Raw genomic sequence first — 27,134 nt, 5'->3', positions numbered from 1 at the left:
TATATTGTCGGACATCAGGAGACTTCGTAATTGATAAGTAAAAATTATGCACTTAATTTATATATGATTTGACTTGGCTTTTGTGATGTATCGAGTGGATTTTATGCGTATTGGTTGTTGTTTTTGTGAGTTGCAAGGATTGGAAGAAAAGTAGCAAGAAGAAGCGGAATGATGAATTATGGAGCAGCAACTTCAGAAAATTACTGGGAATTATTGAAGCAACAAAATCCAATCCCCACTGTTCATATTAAAGTTTAGGATGTTTTGAAGTTGCTGTCAAAATTTCAGCTCAATCTGACGGTTAGTTTGGGAAGTATGATTTTTTGAAAATTATCGCGCGTTGTAGAATTCCTCATGCGAGAGGAAGGCGCGCCCGCCCCGCTTTAAGGCGCGCCCGCGCCGTCCCTGTGTTGGAAAACTGGCGAGTTCCCAGACCAATTACGATTGATACCCGGTGCAGCGGAAGTTTAAAAATTTTTCATGGAACGTTTCCATGGTATGGGTATCAACCGTTCATCGATTGAATTACGTGTGTGTGTAAAATTTAAATAACAATTAAATAAATTTTACCTCAAATCTCGCAACGAGATTAATGGACACCAACAGAACAATTCTGCTCTTGTTGTCTCTCCCTGGAACCGATGAACGCCTTCAATCAGGTCCACGAACAGAGGTTTAATCCCTCTGATAGATTGCACTAGAAAATCTATCAGAAGTTTTCTGCGAAGAGAATAAACGAATCTGATTCGTTATTCCTTACTGCGATTCAAAATCACAGACCGGAATTTCTCTGTGACAGAGCAAGGGGGCGGCCGAAAACGTTTTTGAGAGGGGCTAGGGTTTCGAAAATCCTGTCTCAAAAATTATGAGCTGTTGTGTGTAATTTCTGTACTGAAATAACTTATTTATAATGCAGGCCACTAACACCTTAGGGCCCATTAGTCATAAGCTGGGGCCCGACAAGCAAAGCCCGCTCGTTCAGAAATTAATATAAAATTCATCGTGACTCCGATTGATGAAACGATTTCACCAATGTGCACAGAAACCATTTCTGCACGTTTTAAAGTCAAAATAAATTTTCCTGAATCCGAATTCAGTGGTTTCCAAAAATGTCCATCCCTATGTCATTTTAGGAAATCCTACTCCCTTACTCTTATTTAAGAAGTCCAACTCCTTAGTTCATTAAATTTAACTCTTTAAATTTAACTATCTCAACGGGGATTAAAACTCCATTACACTGTGTGACCCTCAATGGTTCAGGGATACAGCTAGCCGTGGGCTCACAACTCCTTGTGACTCGGAACAACACTTTCCGACTTGCCCAACGAATCATGGTAAAGCGCCTAGCAACATCGCCCCATGATTCCCTAGGTATCACTGATAGTGCCTACAAGAACCAGTAGATTTTGGTTAACGTACAGTACGGTCCCTTCATCCATATATCCCGATCGAATCAACAACCATTGGTATATCGAGAGTCGCTCAAGATTCGATAACTATGCAATACATCTTGAAGATCAAATTAGTGACATCGCATGTGCTACTAAGAAACCATTTCTTAAATCACATCAAGTACTCTGGCCAGAGATTTGTCACACTAATATCTCCTCAGATCGCATAGGATATCCACACTCGCAAGTATGTGGTGAATCCTTGACAACAATGCATTGACTCCTATATGTGTCGTAACTGTACCCAATCTCGACACCTGATGACCCCCTCAGAGTCGGTAAACGAGTCAAAGCACAGTACTAGCATATAGAGTCTCCATGATGTTTCAAGTCGTAAGGACTAATGGTGTACAACCAAAACCGCGGACTTTATCCACTCGATAAGTGATAACCACTTGGAAAGTCCGGATAGGGTAGTTCGACTATTCATCCTATGAATATCCATTTGCATGCTTCGAACATCTCCATGTTCCCTACCAATGAAACGTGGTACTCCGCATCGCAAATGCTAGTCTCAAACTCGAGCGATCCTTATCCTTATTATCGGACGGCTCAATCGACTAGGAACGGTTTTAGAATATACAGTGACTATAAGATGTATTTCATGATAGACATCTCCATGTTCTACCACATCTTACATACACTATAGTATATTCAAGGTCTTTATCAAAACAACAATAGTATATCACAATATAACAATATGAAGTAATATAAAGTCATTGCCATAAAAGTGTAAATAATATTAAACAAAAGATTGTTTATACAAAGAGTCAACAAAGCCCATAGCCACACAGTTGGCTCACTGGGCACCCACTCTTACAATCTCCCACTTGCCCTATAGCCAACTAGTCATACTACGTAGACCCATTGCTTCGCGATGTTTGTCAAACAATGGTCCTGGCAAAGGCTTAGTAAGTGGATCAGCGATATTGTCTGCAGAGGCCACTCGTTCGACACTGATGTCTCCTCTTTCCACAATCTCCCGGATTATGTGGTATTTCCTCAGTACGTGTTTGGATCTTTGATGAGACCTTGGTTCCTTTGCTTGAGCAACGGCACCCGTGTTGTCGCAGTACACCGGGACTGGACCAACAAATTCAGGAATGACGCCCAACTCTTGGACGAAATTCCTCATCCAAATGGCCTCTTTAGCAGCAGCTGATGCTGCAATGTATTCAGCCTCAGTGGTGGAATCCGCTGTGGTGTCCTGCTTGGAACTCTTCCAAGAGACAGCACCGCCATTGAGCATGAACACAAATCCAGAGGTTGACTTCGAGTCATCCACATCACTTTGGAAGCTAGAGTCGGTATAGCCTTCCAGTTTGAGTTCTCGTCCTCCATAAACCATGAACATATTCTTAGTCCTTCGCAAGTACTTAAGAATGTCCTTCACGGCTTTCCAATGCATCTGACCAGGATTAGACTGATATCTGCTCGTGACACTCAGAGCAAATGCTACATCCGGTCTGGTAGATATCATCCCATACATGATACTACCTATAGCTGACGCATATGGTACATGTGTCATATTCTCTATCTCTGCATCAGTCTTGGGACACATAGACTTGGATAGAGAAACTCCATGACACATGGGTAGATGTCCTCTCTTGGACCCATCCATTGAAAACCGTTTCAATATGGTATCGATGTAGGTTGATTGAGTGAGTCCTATCATTCTCTTAGATCTATCCCTATAGATCTGTATCCCAAGAATGTAGGATGCCTCACCCAAATCCTTCATCGAAAATCTACCTGATAACCATATCTTTGTTGACTGCAACATCCCTACATCATTCCCAATGAGTAGGATGTCATCAACATAAAGTACTAAGAATGTCACCGCATCCTTAACTACTTTCTTGTACACGCAAGGTTCCTCCGGGTTCTTGATGAAACCAAAGTCTTTAATTGTTTCATCAAATTTCTGGTTCCAACTTCTTGATGCTTGTTTTAGACCATAAATTGATCTCTGAAGCTTGCATACCTTATGCTCGCTTCCCATGGATGTGTACCCCTCAGGCTGCTTCATATAGATTTCTTCCTTAATGTCTCCATTAAGAAAAGCAGTCTTCACATCCATTTGCCATATCTCATAGTCATACCATGCAGCTATGGCAATAAGGATTCTTATGGACTTGAACATTGCAACTGGTGAAAAGGTTTCGCCATAGTCAACTCCTTGCCTTTGAGTATAACCTTTAGCCACCAATCGCGCCTTGTAGGTCAATACCTTACCATCAGGCCCAAGCTTTCTTTTGTAGATCCATTTACACCCTATTGGAACAATTCCATCGGGAGGATCCACTAAAGACCAGACTTGGTTAGTATGCATCGAATCCAATTCTGACTGCATAGCTTCAAGCCATAAATTCGAATCCGCATCAGAAATTGCTTCCTTGAAGCTTCTTGGATCACATCCAATGTCGGGTTCATCTTGACCCTCTTCAAGAAGAAGACCATATCGAACTGGAGGTCTAGAAGTCCTCTCGGATCTTCTAGGTGCAGGCGTGTCCAGCAATGGTTCCTGAGGTGTGGGATCGTTATTTTGTATTTCGGGTTCTTCTCGAACTTCTTCGAGTTCCATCATCTCGCCTTTCTTATCCAATAAGAATTCCTTCTCCAAGAAGGTGGCATTCCTAGAAACAAACACCTTTGTTTCAGCAGGATAATAGAAATAATATCCGATTGAATTCTTCGGATACCCTACAAAATAACACAAGCTGGATCGACTATCCAACTTATCTCCCACTGTCCGCTTCACGTAAGCAGGACATCCCCAAATCCTCAAGTATGAATACTTAGGAGCTTTGCCATTCCATAACTCGTATGGTGTTTTGTCCACTGCTTTAGTGTGGACGTTATTCAACAACAATACCGCCGTTTCAAGCGCATAGCCCCAAAACGAAGGTGGAAGCTCAGTGAAGCTCATCATGGATCGAACCATGTCCAACAAAGTTCGATTACGACGCTCCGATACACCATTAAGCTGTGGTGTCATAGGAGGAGTCCACTGAGAGAGAATCCCATTCTCTTTTAGATAGTCCAAAAACTCGGTACTCAAGTATTCTCCACCTCGATCCGATCGAAGTGCTTTAATACTTTTACCTAGCTTGTTTTCTACTTCAGCCTTGAATTCTTTGAACTTTTCAAATGCTTCAGACTTATATTTCATTAAATATAAATACCCATACCTAGAATAATCATCAGTAAAGGTAATGAAGTAGGTGTGGCCATGTTGAGTCCCTACTCTAAATGGACCACAAACATCTGTATGGATCAAATCCAACAGATTTTGACTACGTTCAGGCTTCCCCTTAAAAGGAGATTTAGTCATTTTCCCTTTTAGGCAGGATTCACAAGTAGGTAGAGAGTTAATATCAGACATATCAAACATGCCCTCTCCCACTAGCTTGTTCATCCTCCTTGAGGAAATATGACCTAGTCTAGCGTGCCAAAGGTTTGCCGGGTTTTGACTATCGATTTTCCTTTTGTTTGTTGTCGCCGGTTTGTCAATACAATTTACTGGAACGTCTTTTAGTTTTAAATTGTATAGATCGTTTTCAAGTTGTCCATTTCCAATTAAACATTCATTCTTGTAAATATTGCAAATCCCATTCACAAAATTACAAGAATAACCATCTCTATCAAGCATAGAAATAGAAATAATGTTTTTAATTAAATCTGGCACAAATAAAACATCTCTCAACAATAATTTAAAACCATTCTGCAAAATCAAACAAACATCTCCAATGGCCGTAGCTTCAACTCTGGAACCATTCCCGAGCCTCAGCTGGGTCTCACCCATTCTAAGCCTGCGACTTCTTGTCATCACCTGCAAATCATTGCAAATGTGAGATCCACATCCGGTATCCAATACCCAAGAAGCTGTATTAAGTGACATGTTTATTTCGATATAGAACATACCCTTTGCAGTTCCCAACTGCTCAAGATACTCCTTGCAGTTGCGCTTCCAATGACCCGGCTTCTTGCAGTAATGGCAAACATCCTTGGATTTTCCATTGTTTGAAGCCTTTGTCTTTTGCTTCTTCTCGGGTTCCACTTTCTTGGGTGGGGCAGAACGTTTCTTGCCCTTCATACTTGGCCCCTTCTTTGCAGAAGATGAGGAGCCCACCAAGAAAGCTGGCTTATCCTTCTTAAGTGTGGATTCATATGTAACGAGCATATTGACCATCTCTTCAAGGGTGGCCTCTATCTTGTTCATATTAAAATTTATCACGAATCCATCAAATGAGGAAGGAAGAGATAGAAGCAACAAGTCCACATTGAGTTCATGCTCCAACACCAAATCAAGGGTCGCTAACTTCTGTATGAGCCAAATCACTCGTACCCCATGATCACGGACCGAAGTCCCTTCACGCATGCGGCACGTCATCAACTCCTTAACAGTAGAGAACCTTTCAGCCCTCGACTGAGCCCCAAAAAGTTCCTTGAGTTGCGCGTGAATGTCAGCAGCATTCACCGTGTCCTCAAATCGCCTCTGGAGTTCATCAGACATCGAGGCTTGCATATAGCATTTGGTCTTGATGTCATGGTCCCACCATGCATCAAGCTTGGCCAATTCCTCCGGACTAACATCAGCTGGTGCTTCCTTCGGAGGTGCTTTCTCTAACACGTAGAGCATTTTCTCCGAAGTTAAGACAATCTTCAACTTCCGGAACCATTCCGTATAGTTGGCGCCAGTCAGCTTGTTTTGTTCGAGGATCGAGAATAAAGGATTTCGCGAATTCATTGTATGAAATACTGAAAAGGAAAACAGACATATATCAATGATTGTTTAACAATTTACTAAGACATAAAATAGGCGAATTTAATTTTATGAATCTCACTCCCACTATTTTAACGATTTCACCACCCTCTAGTGAAAACGGGAAACTTTTTCCTTAGTGAGAACATGGAGTCCAATTGACAAACTTATGGTCCCGAATAATATCAGCCAACCATAATTCTCAAAAGGTAGAGCCCAATTGCTTCCAAAGCAACCCCCATGTATTTACCTCATGTCCAATAAGGGCCCAATAATATGACGCCGTTTAAAGTGACATGTCAAGATGACCCATCAATATTAAGTTGTGATGGACGGTCGCCATGTGGATCCCCAATAATATGAGCCGATCCCATGGGAGTTCCACCCAACTTACAACATTTGTCGATCCAATGTACAGCTTTCCGACGGACGGGCCCCCCCCAATAATATGAGCCGGACCGTATCCGCGGGTAGCATCACATACATTGACCGTTGATGGAAGGTAGGAACATTTAAACAATATTTAAATTTCCTTTATTTATCTTGATATAAATTTTAAATCATATTTAAAATGAGGGATTTTATTTATAAAAATATTTGTCTCATCATATTTAATTTATTGCATGCATTGCCGGATTCACGCAATTTATGTCTAAACATGCATACAATCATAATATCACATATTATATAGGATGATCGATTCCATTTCTAATTGACCCGTGGTTGCCAATCACGGGTCTTAGTCCAATCCTAGGTAATATGCAGTATGCAAATGCAATCCTATTACATATGCTTCCAATTTACATTTCTTCAGTTCTTCATTGTCTGCTGGGCCCACCATCTTCAAATCTTGATCTCCCACTAAATCTAATGTATTTACAATAAATAACAATGACAAGTAGGGGATACATTTTTAGGGGGTGGGAACGGGCTATAAACCAAGCCCACTTTTATTACATATGACATTCATATCGGGCCATAAACCAGGCCCATTAATAAAACCAACAACAATAAAGACAAAATGTAAATTCCTAACATACACCTACAAAATTGGTCATGGCAATCGATCATCCTTATCCAATAACATTTAATTCAAAATTAATTTATTGGATAACATGCTGTGGCAATTCAAATTTAAACAAGATAAAATCATATTTTATATATAAAATCACATTTCACATATAAAATCATATTTTATCTCCATATCAAATAAAATCATATTTTATCTATAAAATCCAATTTTACAAATAAAATCATATTTTACTTAATATATCATAAGATCATATCTTATCATCAATTGTACCAAAATAATTGATTTCAAAATTCAATTTACGGATAAAATATTAAAATTTTCCAAAAATTCAAATTTATCCAAAATCAATTTTAAAATTTACGGACTCGAACAATTCGATCCGAAATCTCGTGAACCAATCAAAAACAATTTTTGACCGGACCAAAAATAAAATTTTAACATATTAAAATTAATTTTTAATAAAATATTAATTTTTCCCGCGGGCCACCCGGGACACTCCCGGGTTGGCCCGCACCCGGGGCGCGGGCCGGGGCAGCCCGGCTGCCCCCTTAGGGAAGCAACGCTTGCTGCCCTGGCGGCGCCTGGCGCCGCCGCTGGGCGGCGCCGAGCGCTGCCCTGCGCAGCGCCCAGCGCTGCGCTGGGCAGCGCACAGCGCTGCCCTGGGCAGCGCCGTGCGCCGCCCTGGGCGGCGACGGTCGCCGCCCTGGGCGGCGCCGTGCGCCCCCTTTGGGCGGCGCCGTGCGCCCCCTTTGGGCGGCGCCGTGCGCCGCCCCTGGGGGCAGCGACCATCGCTGCCCCCTCCGGGCAGCGATCCAATCGCTGCCCAGGTTTCGCCCCCGGAAAAAAAAATTTTTTTTTTATTAAAAATATTTATTTTGTTTCAAAAACCGAGACTCAAAAATTTTGTACAATTGATTAATTCAATCGATTGATCTGAGCAACCTGGCTCTGATACCACTGTTGGAAAACTGGCGAGTTCCCAGACCAATTACGATTGATACCCGGTGCAGCGGAAGTTTAAAAATTTTTCATGGAACGTTTCCATGGTATGGGTATCAACCGTTCATCGATTGAATTACGTGTGTGTGTAAAATTTAAATAACAATTAAATAAATTTTACCTCAAATCTCGCAACGAGATTAATGGACACCAACAGAACAATTCTGCTCTTGTTGTCTCTCCCTGGAACCGATGAACGCCTTCAATCAGGTCCACGAACAGAGGTTTAATCCCTCTGATAGATTGCACTAGAAAATCTATCAGAAGTTTTCTGCGAAGAGAATAAAGGAATCTGATTCGTTATTCCTTACTGCGATTCAAAATCACAGACCGGAATTTCTCTGTGACAGAGCAAGGGGGCGGCCGAAAACGTTTTTGAGAGGGGCTAGGGTTTCGAAAATCCTGTCTCAAAAATTATGAGCTGTTGTGTGTAATTTTTGTACTGAAATAACTTATTTATAATGCAGGCCACTAACACCTTAGGGCCCATTAGTCATAAGCTGGGGCCCGACAAGCAAAGCCCGCTCGTTCAGAAATTAATATAAAATTCATCGTGACTCCGATTGATGAAACGATTTCACCAATGTGCACAGAAACCATTTCTGCACGTTTTAAAGTCAAAATAAATTTTCCTGAATCCGAATTCAGTGGTTTTCAAAAATGTCCATCCCTATGTCATTTTAGGAAATCCTACTCCCTTACTCTTATTTAAGAAGTCCAACTCCTTAGTTCATTAAATTTAACTCTTTAAATTTAACTATCTCAACGGGGATTAAAACTCCATTACACTGTGTGACCCTCAATGGTTCAGGGATACAGCTAGCCGTGGGCTCACAACTCCTTGTGACTCGGAACAACACTTTCCGACTTGCCCAACGAATCATGGTAAAGCGCCTAGCAACATCGCCCCATGATTCCCTAGGTATCACTGATAGTGCCTACAAGAACCAGTAGATTTTGGTTAACGTACAGTACGGTCCCTTCATCCATATATCCCGATCGAATCAACAACCATTGGTATATCGAGAGTCGCTCAAGATTCGATAACTATGCAATACATCTTGGAGATCAAATTAGTGACATCGCATGTGCTACTAAGAAACCATTTCTTAAATCACATCAAGTACTCTGGCCAGAGATTTGTCACACTAATATCTCCTCAGATCGCATAGGATATCCACACTCGCAAGTATGTGGTGAATCCTTGACAACAATGCATTGACTCCTATATGTGTCGTAACTGTACCCAATCTCGACACCTGATGACCCCCTCAGAGTCGGTAAACGAGTCAAAGCACAGTACTAGCATATAGAGTCTCCATGATGTTTCAAGTCGTAAGGACTAATGGTGTACAACCAAAACCGCGGACTTTATCCACTCGATAAGTGATAACCACTTGGAAAGTCCGGATAGGGTAGTTCGACTATTCATCCTATGAATATCCATTTGCATGCTTCGAACATCTCCATGTTCCCTACCAATGAAACGTGGTACTCCGCATCGCAAATGCTAGTCTCAAACTCGAGCGATCCTTATCCTTATTATCGGACGGCTCAATCGACTAGGAACGGTTTTAGAATATACAGTGACTATAAGATGTATTTCATGATAGACATCTCCATGTTCTACCACATCTTACATACACTATAGTATATTCAAGGTCTTTATCAAAACAACAATAGTATATCACAATATAACAATATGAAGTAATATAAAGTCATTGCCATAAAAGTGTAAATAATATTAAACAAAAGATTGTTTATACAAAGAGTCAACAAATTAAACAAAAGATTGTTTATACAAAGAGTCAACAAAGCCCATAGCCACACAGTTGGCTCACTGGGCACCCACTCTTACACCCTGGGCATGAAAAGAAGTGTAAATTCGAGGTTCAGGCGCGCCCTCGCCACTCTATTGCGCACCCGCGCCGCTCTGTGCGAGAAATTGGCAGATTTTTGCAACTTTAAAACTCTCGATTTGTCAGGCTTTCTTTGACGGGCTTCGAGGACATATAAAAGGGACTTCAAGGACACAATCAAGGGGAGAGCCGCCGCACAACAACACACACAAATTTGAGAGATTTGAGAAGAGAAGAAGAGTCACCCAAACAAGAGAACCACACAACTACGCATTCAAGTAGGCTTGGGACACGGATTTGAGACGTGGGAGCGAACGACAAGGGATAATCAAATCACCATACAGAGGAAATTCATCTGGGGACGGAGAATCAACTCTACTCTGTGATTTTTATTATCTGCCTTGATTTATGATGAGATTTTTGGATATGTCTATGTGTTTGATTATTTCATTATAAACTTATTAGTTATTTATAGAGATTAACGAATCTTGATTGGAGTTTCATGTTTTGACTATTATTTTGCCTAATATTATTTGTTCTTAACAATTTATTTGTTTATTTTGTTTATTTGATTTTTATGTGTTTATTTCTTAAATTTATGTCCCTTGTCATTTTTTTTATTAGGATGTGTGGAGATGAAGTTTGGTGGTGTTACCCCTACTATACCCTAATGCGCTACAAATGACGATGAAAATAATGACGACTACTGATGGTCGTTGTCATAGGTACGTGTATTCCTCTGCAATTTAATTTGTTTATTTTACATTGAGGACAATGCACAATTTAAGTTTGGGGGGATTGGTGTTTAAAAAGTTTGAAAATTTTTGAAAATTTGTTGATGAGTTAGTTTGAGTTATAGGCATGATGAGTAATTGTGTTGGCCTATGATGAAAATAATTTTTGGTGTTAAAAATGTCAATGTTAGCTATATTTAATCTTGAGTTCTCACCCATATGCACTATTTCTTGATTGTCTAGACCCTAGTGATTAGAGAAACTTTGTGATATTGTGAGTGAATTGGATGATTTGATTCTTAACTTTTGTGATTTATACTTGAAACCGAGGTAGACTTCTACAAGCTTAGAAATGATTTAGGCAAAATTTTTATTGAACGATGAAAAGTTGCCAAAGCAACATAGAAATTTCTTGTTAAAACAAACTACATCCGGGCCTAGAAAGGGATTGAAATTCTAATCACCAATCTATGGCTAAGTTTGCGGACAAAATGGGGTTGATGCTCCATCCGGGCTATAGACGAAGGGATTGAAATCCGAATCCTATCTTTAGTTATAGCTAAGTTTGCGGGTAATTATGGGGCTAAAATAAAATTGGGAGCAAAATCCAGCGATGTTATGAAAAATCTTTGATATAACTTGAAAAGTCCTTTTGATCTTAGTGAGTAGAAGTTGAACATGGTGGAGACTGTTTTGAAACTAGAGAGCGGAGTTGATGATTCTATGAAACAAACTTGTTGCACTAGTGTATCGAAAGCGAGGAGGATAGACAAGATTGGTGAATCACACACACACGAGAACTCTTGAGAAAATTAGCGGACATGTGTATTGAATCTTGAAATGTAAAAATTTGGAGGCCGACTATATTACTCATTATTGTTTTGCTTGGGACTAGCAAAAGTCAAAGTTTGGGGGAATTTGTTAAGTGAAAATTATGCACTTAATTTATATATGATTTGACTTGGCTTTGGTGATGTATCGAGTGGATTTTATGCGTATTGGTTGTTGTTTTTGTGAGTTGCAAGGATTGGAAGAAAAGTAGCAAGAAGAAGCGGAATGATAAAATATAGAGCAGCAAATTCAGAAAATTATTGGGAATTATTGAAGCATCAAAATCCAATCTCCACCGTTCATATTCAAGTTTAGGATGTTTTGAAGTTGTTGTCAAAATTTCAACTCAATCCGACGGTTAGTTTGGAAAGTATGATTTTTTGAAACTTATCGCGCGTTGCAGAATTCCTCATGCGAGAGGAAGGCGCGCCCGCCCCGCTTTTAGGCGCACCCGCGCCGTCCCTAGACATGTAAAGAAGTGTAAATTCGAGGCTCAGGCACGCCCTCGCCACTCTATTGCGCGCCCGTGCCGCTCTATGCGAGAAATTGGCAGATTTTTGCAACTTTAAAACTCTCGATTTGTCGGGATTTCTTTGACGGGCTTAGAGGACATATAAAAGGGTCTTCAAGGACACAATCAAGGGGAGCGCCACCGCACAACAACACACCCAAACAAGAGAACCACACAACTACGCATTCAAGTAGACTTGGGACACGGATTTGAGACGTGGGAGCGAACGACAAGGGATAATCGAATCACCATAGAGAGAAAATTCATCTGGGGACGGAGAATCAACTCTACTCTGTGATTTTTATTATCTGCCTTGATTTATGATGAGATTTTTGGATATGTCTATGTGTTTGATTATTTAATTATAAACTTATTAGTTGTTTATAGAGATTGACGATTCTTGATTGGAGTTTCATGTTTTGACTATTATTTTGCCTAATATTATTTGTTCTTAACAATTTATTTGTTTAATTTGTTTATTTGATTTTTATGTGTTTATTTCTTAAATTTTTGTCCCTTGTCATTTTTTTTATAGGATGTGTGGAGATGAAGTTTGGTGGTGTTACCCCTACTATACCCCAATAAGCTACAAATGACGATGAAAATAATGACGACTACTGATGGTCGTTGTCATAGGTACGTGTATTCCTCTGCAATTTAATTTGTTTATTTTACATTGAGGACAATGCACAATTTAAGTTTGGGGGGATTGGTGTTTAAAAAGTTTGAAAATTTTTGAAAATTTGTTGATGAGTTAGTTTGAGTTATAGGCATGATGAGTAATTGTGTTGGCCTATGATGAAAATAATTTTTGGAGTTAAAAATGTCAATGTTAGCTATATTTAATCTTGAGTTCTCACTCATATGCACTATTTCTTGATTGTCTAGACCCTAGTAATTAGAGAAACTTTGTGATATTTTGAGTGAATTGGATGATTTGATTCTTAACTTTTGTGATTTATACTTGAAACCGAGGTAGACTTCTACAAGCTTAGAAATAATTTAGGCAAAATTTTTATTGAATGATGAAAAGTTGCCAAAGCAACATAGAAATTTTTTGTTAAAACAAACTCCATCCGGGCCTGGAAAGGGATTGAAATTCTAATCACCAATCCATGGCTAAGTTTGCGGATAAAATGGGGTTGATACTCCATCCGGGCTATAGATGAAGGGATTGAATCTGAATCCTATCTTTAGTTATAGCTAAGTTTGCGGGTAATTATGGGGCTAAAATAAAATTGGGTGCAAAATACAGCGATGTTATGAAAAATCTTTGATATAACTTGAAAAGTCCTTTTGATCTTAGTGAGTAGAAGTTGAACATGGTGGAGACTGTTTTGAAACTAGAGAGCGGAGTTGATGATTCTATGAAACAAACTTGTTGCACTAGTGTATTGAAAGCGAGGAGGATAGACAAGATTGGTGAATCACACACACACGAGAACTCTTGAGAAAATTAGCGGACATGTGTATTGAATCTTGAAATGTAAAAATTTGGAGGCCGACTATATTACTCATTATTTTTTTGCTCGGGACTAGCAAAAGTCAAAGTTTGGGGGAATTTGATAAGTGAAAATTATGCACTTAATTTATATATGATTTGACTTGGCTTTTGTGATGTATCGAGTGGATTTTATGCGTATTGGTTGTTGTTTTTGTGAGTTGCAAGGATTGGAAGAAAAGTAGTAAGAAGAAGCGGAATGATGAATTATGGAGCAGCAACCTCAGAAAATTACTGGAAATTATTGAGGCATCAAAATCCAATCTCCACCGTTCATATTCAATTTTAGGATGTTTTGAAGTTGCTGTCAAAATTTCAGCTCAATCCGACGGTTAGTTTGGAAGTATGATTTTTTGAAAATTATCGCGCGTTGCAGAATTCCTCATGCGAGAGGAAGGCGCTCCCACGCCGTCCCTGGACGTGAAAAGAAGTGTAAATTCGAGGCTCAGGCGTGCCCTCACCATTCTATTGCGCGCCCGCGCCGCTCTGTGCGAGAAATTGGTAGATTTTTGCAACTTTAAAACTCTCGATTTGTCGGGCTTTATTTGACGGGCTTCGAGGACTTATAAAAGGGACTTCAAGGACACAATCAAGGGGAGAGCCAGCGCACAACAACACGCAAATTTGAGAGATTTGAGAAGAGAAGAAGAGGCACCCAAACAAGAGAACCACACAACTACGCATTCAAGTAGGCTTGGGACACGGATTTGAGACGTGGAAGCGAACGACAAGGGATAATCGAATCACCATACAGAGGAAATTCATTTGGGGACGGAGAATCAACTCTACTCTGTGATTTTTATTATCTGCCTTGATTTATGATGAGATTTTTGGATATGTCTATGTGTTTGATTATTTCATTATAAACTTATTAGTTGTTTATAGAGATTGACGAATCTTGATTAAAGTTTCATGTTTTGACTATTATTTTGCCTAATATTATGATCGGAACTTCCGATCCTCGATCGGAACGTCCGAACCTCGATCGGAACGTCCGATCCTGCCATCGGAGCTTCCGAAGATCCTGATCTGCCACGTGTCAAAATATCACTAGTTGACTTCGGATAGGGGTGATCGGAGCTTCCGATCCTGATCGGAGCTTCCGATCTAGCCAATCGTCAGGCCTGGCGTAATATGATCAGAGCTTCCGATCCTGCATCAGAGCTTTCGATCCTGTTAGGAACTTCCGAACCTACCTTCGGAGCTTCCGAACTCTATTCAAGTAATTATGATTAATTCATTAATTACTGATTTTGGTTTTGGGCTACTACAGGGACACTCAGCCCCTGGTTTTGCTATCACTAGGAGCGACCATGACGGTGGATTAGACGCTATAGTTGATAGGTGAATATAGGAGCGGCACCATGGACTTGCTACCCGATATTGCCCTGTATATTCATGGCGCCTCTGAGTACTGTTTTACTCTCATTTTAAATACACTTATGTATTGCATATATTTTATATATCATTGCTTTCGTATTGAGCTTAGAGCTCACGTCCAGTATTTTTTGTGTATCTGGACACCCCATTCGACGGGGCAGGTGTAGGTGCAGGATTGAGCACCAGGAGCTTGGAGTAGCCAGTGACCAGTGAAGACAGCAGGATTAGCTGTAGGTTTTGCCCTATAGGCTCATTCTTTCGATTGGGTTGTATAATAGAATTTGTTTAACCGTTTGTATTCTGCCGGTCTGCTTTTATTTTAATGCATGCTTAATTATGCTCTTAACTCTGATTAGGTAGTGGATCCGGGTTGGGTCGCTACAAAGGAGCAGATGGATTCCTCATTTATGCCATAGATATGTTGAAAACTAGCCCGAATTTGGCTGACTTGCCAGTGGTTAGTGAGTTTGCTGATGTCTTTCCTGACGAGATTCCAGGATTGCCTCCGACTCGAGAGGTAGACTTTAGTATTGAGTTAATTCCAGGTACTCAACCCATTTCTAAAGCTCCTTATCGTATGGCTCCTATTGAATTAAAAGAACTGAAAGTGCAGTTAGAAGATCTACTTGCCAAATGGTACATCAGAACGAGTGTTTCACCTTGGGGTGCACCGGTTTTGTTTGTACGAAAGAAAGATGGTTCAATGAGACTTTGCATTAATTATAGGCAACTGAACAAGGCAACGGTAAAGAATCGATATCCTTTACCTCGTATAGATGATTTGTTTGATCAGTTGCAGGGTTCTTCAGTATATTCAAATATTGATCTCCGATCTGGTTATCATCAATTAAGGGTACGAGATGAAGATATCCCTAAAACTCCATTTATTACCAGTTATGGAAATTATGAGTTTATTGTCTTGCCATTTGGTTTAACCAATGCTCCAGCAGTGTTTATGGGATTGATGAACAGAGTATTTCAAAAGTATCTTGATGACTTCGTGATTATATTTATTGATGAAGTTTTGATCTATTCCAAGAATCTGTGTGACCATGCTGATCACTTGAGAATTGTTTTGAAAACGTTTTGAGAAGAGAAATTATATTCTAAACTTTCAAAATGTGAGTTTTGGTTGCAGAAAGTTGTGTTTCTCGGACATATCATTTCAGGTGATGGTATTTCAGTTGATCCGAGTAAGGTTGAAGCAGTAATCAATTGGTCGAGACCGACATCTGTACCAAAAATACGAAGTTTCATGGGATTAGCTGGGTATTACCGTCGATTTATCATAGATTTCTCTTCTATTGCGAAGCCTATTACTCAGCTTACATAGAAAAATACACCGTATATTTGGTCTGAAGCTTGTGAAGACAGTTTTCTTGAACTGAAGAAAAGATTGACGAGTGCACCAGTCTTGACGATTCCTTAAGGTACTGGTGATTTTTTTGTTTATTGTGATGCTTCTCACAGAGGATTGATATGTTTTCTTATGCAGTGAGGACATGATGAAATCAGATATCCGATTCATGATCTTGAATTGGCAGCTATTGTCTTTGCATTGAATATTTGGAGACACTATCTGTATGGTGATAAGTTTGAAATATTTTCTGACCATAAAAGTCTGAAATAACTATTTACACAGTCTGAATTGAACATGAGGCAACGAAGATGGCTCGATTTATTGAAAGTCTTCGATTGTGAAATTAAATATTATCCAGGGAAGTCCAATGCAGCTGATGATGCGCTTAGTCGAAACATATGCTCTCTTTCTCTATATACTATTGGTATTTCTCATTTAGTAGATGATTGTTGTACTTCTGGATTAATATTTGAAATAGATGTGAAACCAATTCGAGTTTGTGCCATTCGAGCTGAACCAGACTTGTTGATTAGAATTAAAGAAGCACAGAAATCATATATGAATGTTCAGAAATTGATTGAAATGGTCAGAGCAGGACATTAATCCGAATATAAGGTCAGTGCTGATGAGGTTCTTTATGTGAATAACCGTATTGTTGTGCCGAATATTTCTGAGTTGAGACAGGATATTTTACAAGAAGCTCATTGCAGTCGATTTAGTATTCATCCTAGAGGTAGGAAAATGTACAATGACTTAAAGAAGCAGTATTGGTGGAAACAAATGAAGTCTGATGTGATTGAATTTGTGTCCAAATTCTTGAATTGCCAACAGGTGAAGGCTAAGAGGAAGAAACCAGGTGGTTTACTACATAGCTTATTGATTCCTGAATGGAAATGGGATCACATTTCCACGGATTTTGTAACGAAGTTACCACGATCATCCCGAGGATGCGATGCTATATGGGTGATCATTAATCTATTGACGAAGTATGCATGCTTCATTCCATATAAAATGACGTATAGACACGACCAGATGGCAGATTTATATGTCAAAAAAGTGGTATGATTGCACGGAGTGCCAAAGTCTATCGTATCTGATAGAGATCCTTGATTCACATCTCATTTTTGGCACAGTTTGCAACAAGCTCTAGGTACGAAGTTACATTTGAGTACTGATTACCATCCTCAAACTGATGGACAATCTAAACGAACTATTCAGAAACTTGAGGATATGATGAGAGCTGTGGTGTTAGATTTTAATACTACTTGGCAAGAATCATTACCACTGGTGGAGTTTTCATACAACAATAGCTATCAAAAAAGTATTGAAATGGCTCCTTTTGAAGCGTTGTATGGGAAGAAGTGTAGATCACCATTGTATTGGGATGATGTATCTGATGTTCCTGATGTTGGACCTGATATGATCAGAGAGATGGCTGAGAAGGTAAAACTGACTCAGAAACGAATGAAAACAGCACAAGATCGACAAGCAAAGTATGCCAATATCAGACGAAAAACATTGTGTTTTGAACAGGGAGACAGAGTATTTTTGAAGATCTCACCTTTCCGAGGTACAGATAGATTTGGCAAGAGAGGAAAATTATCTTCGAGATTTATTGGTCCGTACGAGTTTCTCGAGAAGATAGGCAATCTTGCTTATCGACTCGCTCTTCCTCCATCTTTGTCTGGTATCCACGATGTATTCCACGTCTCTATGCTTCGAATGTATCAACCTGATGAATCTCATATATTGCAACTTGATGAAGCTCAATTAGATGAGACTCTTAGTTATTTTGAACAGCCGATTCAGATTCTTGATAGAAAAGAGAAGCAACTCCGAACTAAGACCATTCCATTGGTAAAGATTCAAAGAGTCGGCATGGAGTTGAAGAGGCTACTTGGGAAGCTAAAGAAGATATGAAACAGAGATTTCCTAAGTTATTTCACTGATGTGAGTTTGGTAGCGCTTATCATGTATGCCCAAATTACCCGACTCAATCAATTAAACAATTAATGATGTAGTGTGAGTAGGGATCGTTCCCACGAGAAAAAGTAAATTTTAATGTGTTCTAAATAAACAAAAATAATAAAAAGGGGTTTTTTTTTGGTTTGAAACTTATCCACTAAAATTTAAAAACAATTATGAATGCAATTCTATCAATTACCAAGCACAATCAAATCACAACGGAAAATTCAATAAGATACAAGCCTTGGTTTTGGTCAACTACACCCTTGATTTCATTCGTTCGATCATCGATTATCTAAAAATATTTAATCCTGGTTAATATTCATCATTGAAAATTCAATTTCTGTTTCACCTTAATTGTAATTAACTAGACACAAGCGTTCTAAGATAACCCTTACCAATAAATTAACTTAATACAAGCGATTAGATTTAAACCCACGATAGCATGCAAACTAGTGAAACTGATAAATCTAGACAACACATGCACAAGCGGATGAATTTAGCCTAGTCAATTATTATCCCTACAATTCCTAATCTCACAAGAGGACGATTATTAATTGTAGTTGCTTCGCAAATCAGATAGTTCAAACAATTACGGATTCAAACTTCAATTTAGCAGTAGATTTTATATAAGAATTATCAGGTGATCAAACTAATAATCAAACATACAATCATGAAATAAATAAGAATAATTATTGATACTCAACAATAATCAAGCTTTGTAAAACACAAATCTCACGAATAAATTAATCAAGGGCTTCGTCTTCCTTAACCAAGTATTAAAAAGTTAGCTACAACGATTCATAATTAAATTCATAAAAATTTAAAGAAAAGAAGAAAACTAGAGAGTAATCTTCAAGAACAAAACCTAGCCTCCAACGTAATCCCTCCAAAAAAATTCTGATGATAATCCCTCTAAAACGGAATTAAGAGTCTAATAGAGGCTAGGAACTAAAATAACAAAGTTACCAAAATTAAAATAATGTTTTCGAAAAAAAAACGCCCGCTCGATCGGCAACATTCTGCGGATCGATCGGCGTAAAAATTATAAACTCTCTGCCTCGCATAAAACATGTGTCGCTCGATCTGCAAACTTCTGCGGATCGATCGGCAGAAAATGTCCAAGTCCACTGTCTTCAAAATATAAGCACCCGCTCGATCTGCAAACTCCTGCGGATCGATCGGCATGAATTCTCCAGAATTCTTCAGCATATTTCATTCCTCCGAGGTTCCATCTTAGTCCGCAAAATAAGCGACCTAACCACAAAAACAAGAATCCCATCATCCAAACACGGAAAATGCAATACGAACAAAATGCTAAAATAAAACATGTAAACTAATGCAAAACAACAACAAAATGACATTACAAATGCAATAAAAAATGCAACTATCAAACTCCCCCACACCTAATCCTTACTCGCCCTCGAGTAAGTATGCAAAACAAAAATGCAAACGAGAATCAAGAAATACTACGGGGTACAGGCCTCAGTTTATTTTTCAAACATTTCAAATCCATCCATCGAACTCACATTATTTTCAAAAATTTTTAAAACCAGACTGATTTCACCCCACAAACTTACAAACCCCGCAACTCATGTTCCAAACACTTGCCTCCAAATCCAATTCACACATTTATAGATCATAAGGACTTTTCATGGTTTCATAGGATTACAATGAATAGAAATCAAATCAACACACTCATCATCGGTTAAACACAAAGGAATCAAGTGTGTAAGTGTTTTGATAAAAATTCATACTCATCAATCGTGTCAATTGACAGTCCATAGGCAAAATTCGCACAACCCCTCTCCACTAGTATATTGGGCGACTGTGACTCGATCAAAAGGTCTTATTCGGTTTATAATGTAAGGCTGGCTTATGGCTACAAACGAAGGAAAGAATTCAAAGAGGGAGTAAAATCTGATTTTATCTCTTAAATCCACTCCTTTTCATTCACACGGCAAACTCTTTTCATTCCTTCAACTCCATTTTTTTTTTCATTTTCAACTCGCCTTTTGTTCACAGTCTCCTCTTTCCTCTTTTTTTTTTCTTTTCAGATTTCTTCTTTCCACCCAATCTATTTCTTTCTTTTATTTCTCATCCCCTCCACTACTACAATTATTGTGATTTTTTTCCATTTTCACTTCTCAACACACTATCCATTTATTAGCATTCAAATCAAGAGTATAAAAATCAAACATGCAATTACTCCCTAAAGGTAGGAAATAGTGTTTAAGCTGCAGGTAGTAGTTGTAGGACCGCAAAAAAATGTTGAATGGGGGTTTATCACATGTTTTCATGCATGTCATTTGTTTTCAATTAGGTTCAAAAGAGGTACTAGGGACATAATGTATTAAGGGTGGCTTGAAAGGCTCAATCTAATTCAGAAAAATTGCCTATCTCATTCCTAAGTCACAGTATACCCGTATTGCACCTCGAGGGATGTTCGAACAAGTTCTAGACATGTCTCAATTCACAATCAACTCATACAAATTTTAGTCAGTGCAAAGAAGAGAAATCATCATCAGTAAACGATGATTTTCACACACAATTCAGAAATATGCACCTCATGTGCTCATATATATGTAAAGGCTCAAATGGCATCTAAGGATAAAATATTCAAGAAAATTGAGGCCCAAATAATCCAAACAATGCCTCAATCCTATCCATGTTTGTATGTTTCAAAATTCAGATTTGAGTGTAATTCACAGAGTATGTACGAGTTCACTCGTCTACGGAGTTCCATCAGTGCAAAAACTCGTCAGATGGGCATGTAATAAACAAACAAAGCATCATCATTGGCCATGCTTCCCGTTTCTTTCTCAACTCAATACAAAATGCAACAAAATGCTAAAACTAAAAAATGAACTAAATGCAATAACGCAACAAAATAACAATGCCAATGAAATGCATGCATGAATGCCCCCCCCCCCCCCCCCACACACACACACACACACACACTAGAACTAGACATTGTCCTCAATGCATGATAACAAAAACTTAACCAAACAACTAAACAGAATGAAATGCAAAAACTAAAAACGGGACTCCCCTGGTTTACAGGTCTGCGGCGTCTTCCTCTTCAGCCTCCGGAGGAATGACAGGAGAGGCATATTGGAAAGGGAAGGGCGGTGTATACGGTAGAGCAGCCGGAACACCATTTTGATCTAGACCAAAGTGCAATGTGAGATTTCGCATCATAGCATCCAGAGCTTGCGAATTATGCACCGCCACCGTATTGTATGCATCCTGATGTTGAGCGAAGGTGGTGAGTTCACGGATGGCATCGGATTGGGAATGACGAGGAGGTGGAGGAGGCCTTTGAGGGGCTGGCGGTTGTTGGAAGTGGCCGTCCCTCATAAAATGCTTGACACGATGTGCCCTCTTTGCTTCGATAAAGGCGGAGTCGAGTGAGCGCTGAGGCTGCAACCACTCTTCATCATTTCGAACAACCACCCCGGCACGTATGCAGGTGATAATCATGGGAAAATAGAAACCCACCGTGATATTATGGATGGACTTGTGGATCTCACTATGAAGAACACGACCCACATTAATTGGTGCATCCACTTCAAGCGCATAAAGAATGGTGGCGCGCTCTAGACTGACATCGCTAGAATGTAATATCGCCATCAGACGCCGAATCACGAAAGCATACCACGATGCAGGAAGCACATGTAAGAACCGCTCCTTGAAGTTAACGATAGAAATTGGGTCAACCCATGTAGCGCTGGGGTATGCCAGTTGTTCACGTAACTCGTCCAAGTCCGGGCCGGCTTGGAGGCTTTGGTAGAGTGAATCGTCCACATCCGTTATTTCAAATAAAGCATTCAGCTCATGGGGTAAAAAGGAAATCATCTTCCCCCGAACAAACGCTTTGCTATCGGTTCTCTCCACTGCATTGGCATAGAATTTGCAGACAAGCGGCACTACAGCGGGGGGAGGTGACGCACAAAATTTTGCCCAACCACGCTCATGAATCGTCCGGAATGGGTGAACGACTAACCTTGGCTTCGATGTACCGAACATGAGCGGTGTCATTGACAAAAAGCCCGGTGAACTCGGCATAAGAATGCTCAGCAGCCCGAGAAGAGGATTCGCCTTGGCGTCGGACGCGTTTAGGCCCATTGATAGTAGGAAGATGATAGCGAAAGGGAAAGATTCAATTTGTCAAACACCTTGCGTGCGAAGAATAAACCGGCAACTCTTTGAAGAGTACAAGAGAAAAAACGAAACACAACGTCTGAGAGATGCCGAAGAGCAGAAAATCCCGATGAAAATAACCCATGACAAGAAAAATCAAGAACGTCGACCGGCGGCTGAGTAAAGTTTCGACGAGAGAGAGGCCGGAGAAGATGATCGATGATGATTGCGTCTGATAAGTTGTTGCAATCATCATCGATCATCTTCTCCGGCCTCTCTCTCGTCGGAACTTTGCTCAGCCGCCGGTCGACGTTCTCGATTTTTCTTGTCGTGGATTATTTTCATCGGGCTTTTCTGCTCTTCGGCATCTCTCAGACGTTGTGTTTCATTGTTGCTCTTGTACTCTTCAAAGAGTTGCCGGTTTATTCTTCGCACGCAAGGTGTTCGACAAATTGCATCTTTCCCTTTCGCTATCATCTTCCTACTATCAATGGGGCCTAAACGCGTCCAACGCCAAGGCGAATCCTCTTCTGGGGCTGCTGAGCATTCTTATGACGAGTTCATCGGGCTTTTTGTTAATGACACCGCTCGTGATCGGTACATCGAAGCCAAGGTTAGTCGTTCACCCATTCCTGAACGTGGCTTTGAGGAAGACTTGGCCTATCCAGATATCGTTCGGACGATTCATGAGCGTGGTTGGGCAAAATTCTGTGCGTCACCTTCCCCCGCTGTAGTGCCGCTTGTCCGCGAATTCTATGTCAATGCAGCGGAGAGAACCGATAGCAAAGCGTTTGTTCGGGGGAAGATGATTTCCTTTTTACCCCATGAGCTGAATGCTTTATTTGAAATACCGAAGGTGGACGATTCACTCTACCAAAGCCTCCAAGCCGGCCCGGACTTGGACGAGTTACGTGAACAACTGGCATACCCCGGCGCTGCATGGGTTGACCCAATTTCTATCGTTAACTTCAAGGAGCGGTTCTTACATGTGCTTCCTGCATCGTGGTATGCTTTCGTGATTCGGCATTTGATGCCGATATTACATTCTAGCGATGTCAGTCTAGAGCGCGCCACCATTCTTTATGTGCTTGAAGTGGATGCACCAATTAATGTGGGCCGTGTTCTTCATAGTGAGATCCACAAGTCCATCCATAATATCACGGTGGGTCTCTATTTTCCCATTATTATCACCTGTCTATGCATACGTGCCGGGGTGGTTGTTCGGAATGATGAAGAGTGGTTGCAGCCTCAGTGCCCACTCGACTCCACCTTTATCGAAGCAAAGAGGGCACATCGTGTCAAGCATTTTATGAGGGACGGCCACTTCCAACAACCGCCAGCCCCTCAAAGGCCTCCTCCACCTCCTCGTCATTCCCAAGCCGATGCCATCCGTGAATTCACCGCCTTCGCTCAACATCAGGATTCATACAATACGGTGGCGGTGCATAATTTGCAAGCTCTGGATGCTATGATGCGAAATCTAACATTGCACTTTGGTCTAGATCAAAATGTTGTTCCGGCTGCTCTACCATATACACCGCCCTTCCCTTTCCAATATGCCTCTCCTATCATTCCTCCGGAGGCTAAAGAGGAAGACGCCACAGACCTGTAAACCAGGGGAGTCCCATTTTTAGTTTTTGCATTTCATTCTGTTTAGTTGTTTGGTTAAGTTTTTGTTATCATGCATTGAGGACAATGTCTAGTTCTAGTGTGGGGGGGGGGGGGGGGTGGGGGGGAGGGGGTGCATTCATGCATGCATTTCATTGGCATTGTTATTTTGTTGCGTTATTGCATTTAGTTCATTTACGAGTTTTAGCATTTTGTTGCATTTTGTATTGAGTTGAGAAAGAAACAGGAAGCATGGCCAATGATGAAGCTTTGTTTGTTTATTACATGCCCATCTGACGAGTTTTTGCACTGATGGAACTCCGTAGACGAGTGAACTCTTACATACTCTGTGAATTACACTCAAATCTGAATTTTGAAACATACAAACATGAATAGGATTGAGGCATTGTTTGGATTATTTGGGCCTCAATTTTCTTGAATATTTTATCCTTAGATGCCCTTTGAGCCTTTTCATATATATGAGCACATGAGGTGCATATTTCTGAATTGTGTGTGAAAATCATCGTTTACTGTTGATGATTTCTCTTCTTTGCACTGACTGAAATTTGTATGAGTTGATTGTGAATTGAGACATGTCTAGAACTTGTTTGAACATCCCTCGAGGTGCAATACAGGTATACTGTGACTTAAGAATGAGATAGGCAATTTTTCTGAATTAGATTGAGCCTTTCAAGCCACCCTTAATACATTATGTCCCTAGTACCTCTTTTGAACCTAATTGAAAACGAATGACATGCATGAAAACATGTGATAAACCCCCATTCGACATTTTTTCGAGGTCCTACAACTACTACCTGCAGCTTAAACACTATTTCCTTCCTTTAGGGAGTAATTTCATGTTTGATTTTTATACTCTTGATTTGAATGCTAATAAATGGATAGTGTGTTGAGAAGTGAAAATGGAAAAAAATCAGAAGAAGTGTAGTAGTGGAGGGGATGAGAAATAAAAGAAAGAAATAGATTGGTGGAAGGAAGAAATCTGAAAAGAAAAAAAAAAGAGGAAATAGGAGACTGTGAACAAAAGGCGAGTTGAAAATGAAAAAAAAAATGGAGTTGAAGGAATGAAAAGAGTTTGCCGTGTGAATGAAAAGGAGTGGATTTAAGAGATAAAATAAGATTTTACTCCTTCTTTGAATTATTTCCTTCGTTTGTAGCCATAAGCCAGCCTTACATTATAAACCGAATAAGACCTTTTGACCGAGTCACAGTCGCCCAATATATTAGTGGAGAGGGGTTGTGTGAATTTTTTGCCTATGGACTGTCAATTGACACGATTGATGAGTATGAATTTTTATCAAAACACTTACACACTTGATTCCTTTGTGTTTAACCGATGATGAGTGTGTTGATTTGATTTCTATTCATTGTAATCCTATGAAATCATGAAAAGTCCTTATGATCTATGAATGTGTGAATTGGATTTGGAGGCAAGTGTTTGGAACATGAGTTGCGGGGTTTGTAAGTTTGTGGGGTGAAATCAGTCTGGTTTTAAAAATTTTTGAAAATAATGTGAGTTGGATGGATGGATTTGAAAAGTTTGAAAAATTAACTGAGGCCTGTACCCCGTAGTATTTCTTGATTCTCGTTTGCATTTTGTTTTGCATACTTACTCGAGGGCGAGTAAGGATTAGGTGTGGGGGAGTTTGATAGTTGCATTTTTTATTGCATTTGTAATGTCATTTTGTTGTTGTTTTGCATTAGTTTACATGTTTTATTTTAGCATTTTGTTCGTATTGCATTTTTCGTGTTTGCATGATGGGATTCTTGTTTTTGTGGTAGGTCTCTTATTTTGCGGACTAAGATGGAACCTCGGAGGAATGGAATATGCTGAAGAATTCTGGAGAAGTCATGCCGATCGATCCGCAGGAGTTTGCAGATCGAGCGGGTGCTTATATTTTGAAGACAGTGGACTTGGACATTTTCTGCCGATCGATCCGCAGAAGTTTGCAGATCGAGCGGCACATGTTTTATGCAAGGCAGAGAGTTTATAATTTTTACGTCGATCGATCCGCAGAATGTGTCCAAGTCCACTGTCTTCAAAATATAAGCACCCGCTCGATCTGCAAACTCCTGCGGATCGATCGGCATGACTTCTCCAGAATTCTTCAGCATATTCCATTCCTCCGAGGTTCCATCTTAGTCCGCAAAATAAGCGACCTAACCACAAAAACAAGAATCCCATCATGAAAACACGAAAAATGCAATACGAACAAAATGCTAAAATAAAACATGTAAACTAATGCAAAACAACAACAAAATGACATTACAAATGCAATAAAAAATGCAACTATCAGAGTTCTTATTCATTATTTATGATATTTACTTATCTTATGTGTATATCGATTGCATCTTAGAGGGGGAGAAATGTAAGGCCCGAGATTATTTGATTTAATTCAAGATTATTTAATTTTAATCCGAAGAAATTTAATTTGAGAACTTTTAGAGTTTAGATTTAAATTCTAATATTTTTAAAATAATTAGGATTGAAATTGAATTATTTTGAGTTTTTGGGGACTGAATTGCAAATAGTGGAAACTTGAGGGGCCATAGTGAAAATATTGAATTTGGCTTGGACACTTGCCTTCTTATATGATATGTACATGTATATCATGATATTTATCAGATATTATCAGACTTTGTCATTCAAGAACCGATCATCATCTTCTTCACTTGGAATTTATCTTCAATCCTTCATATCTTTTCATCCGGTTATCCGATTTTTATTCCGGACATAGCGTTGCAATCCTCTCTTCAAGAGCTATGTTTTTGTGTAAGTATTGACTTGTTTCCAGCATGTTTCAAGATCAGTATATTTGAGGAATCAGATTTTTATGCTCTATTCATGTTCATAAACTTTTATATCTTGTATATTCAAAATCAGAGCGAAGTACGGATCTTGTTTGTATTTGCTATGATTGTACAACCATAAGCCCTTGTAACTTAATATGTTGAGATTTTGATGATATCATGCTG

This window comes from Henckelia pumila, chromosome 2, assembly GCF_033568475.1.
Source record: "Henckelia pumila isolate YLH828 chromosome 2, ASM3356847v2, whole genome shotgun sequence".
Classification (NCBI taxonomy): domain Eukaryota; kingdom Viridiplantae; phylum Streptophyta; class Magnoliopsida; order Lamiales; family Gesneriaceae; genus Henckelia; species Henckelia pumila.
The sequence above is the reverse complement of the archived record's forward strand: the minus strand, read 5'-3'. Positions refer to the sequence as shown.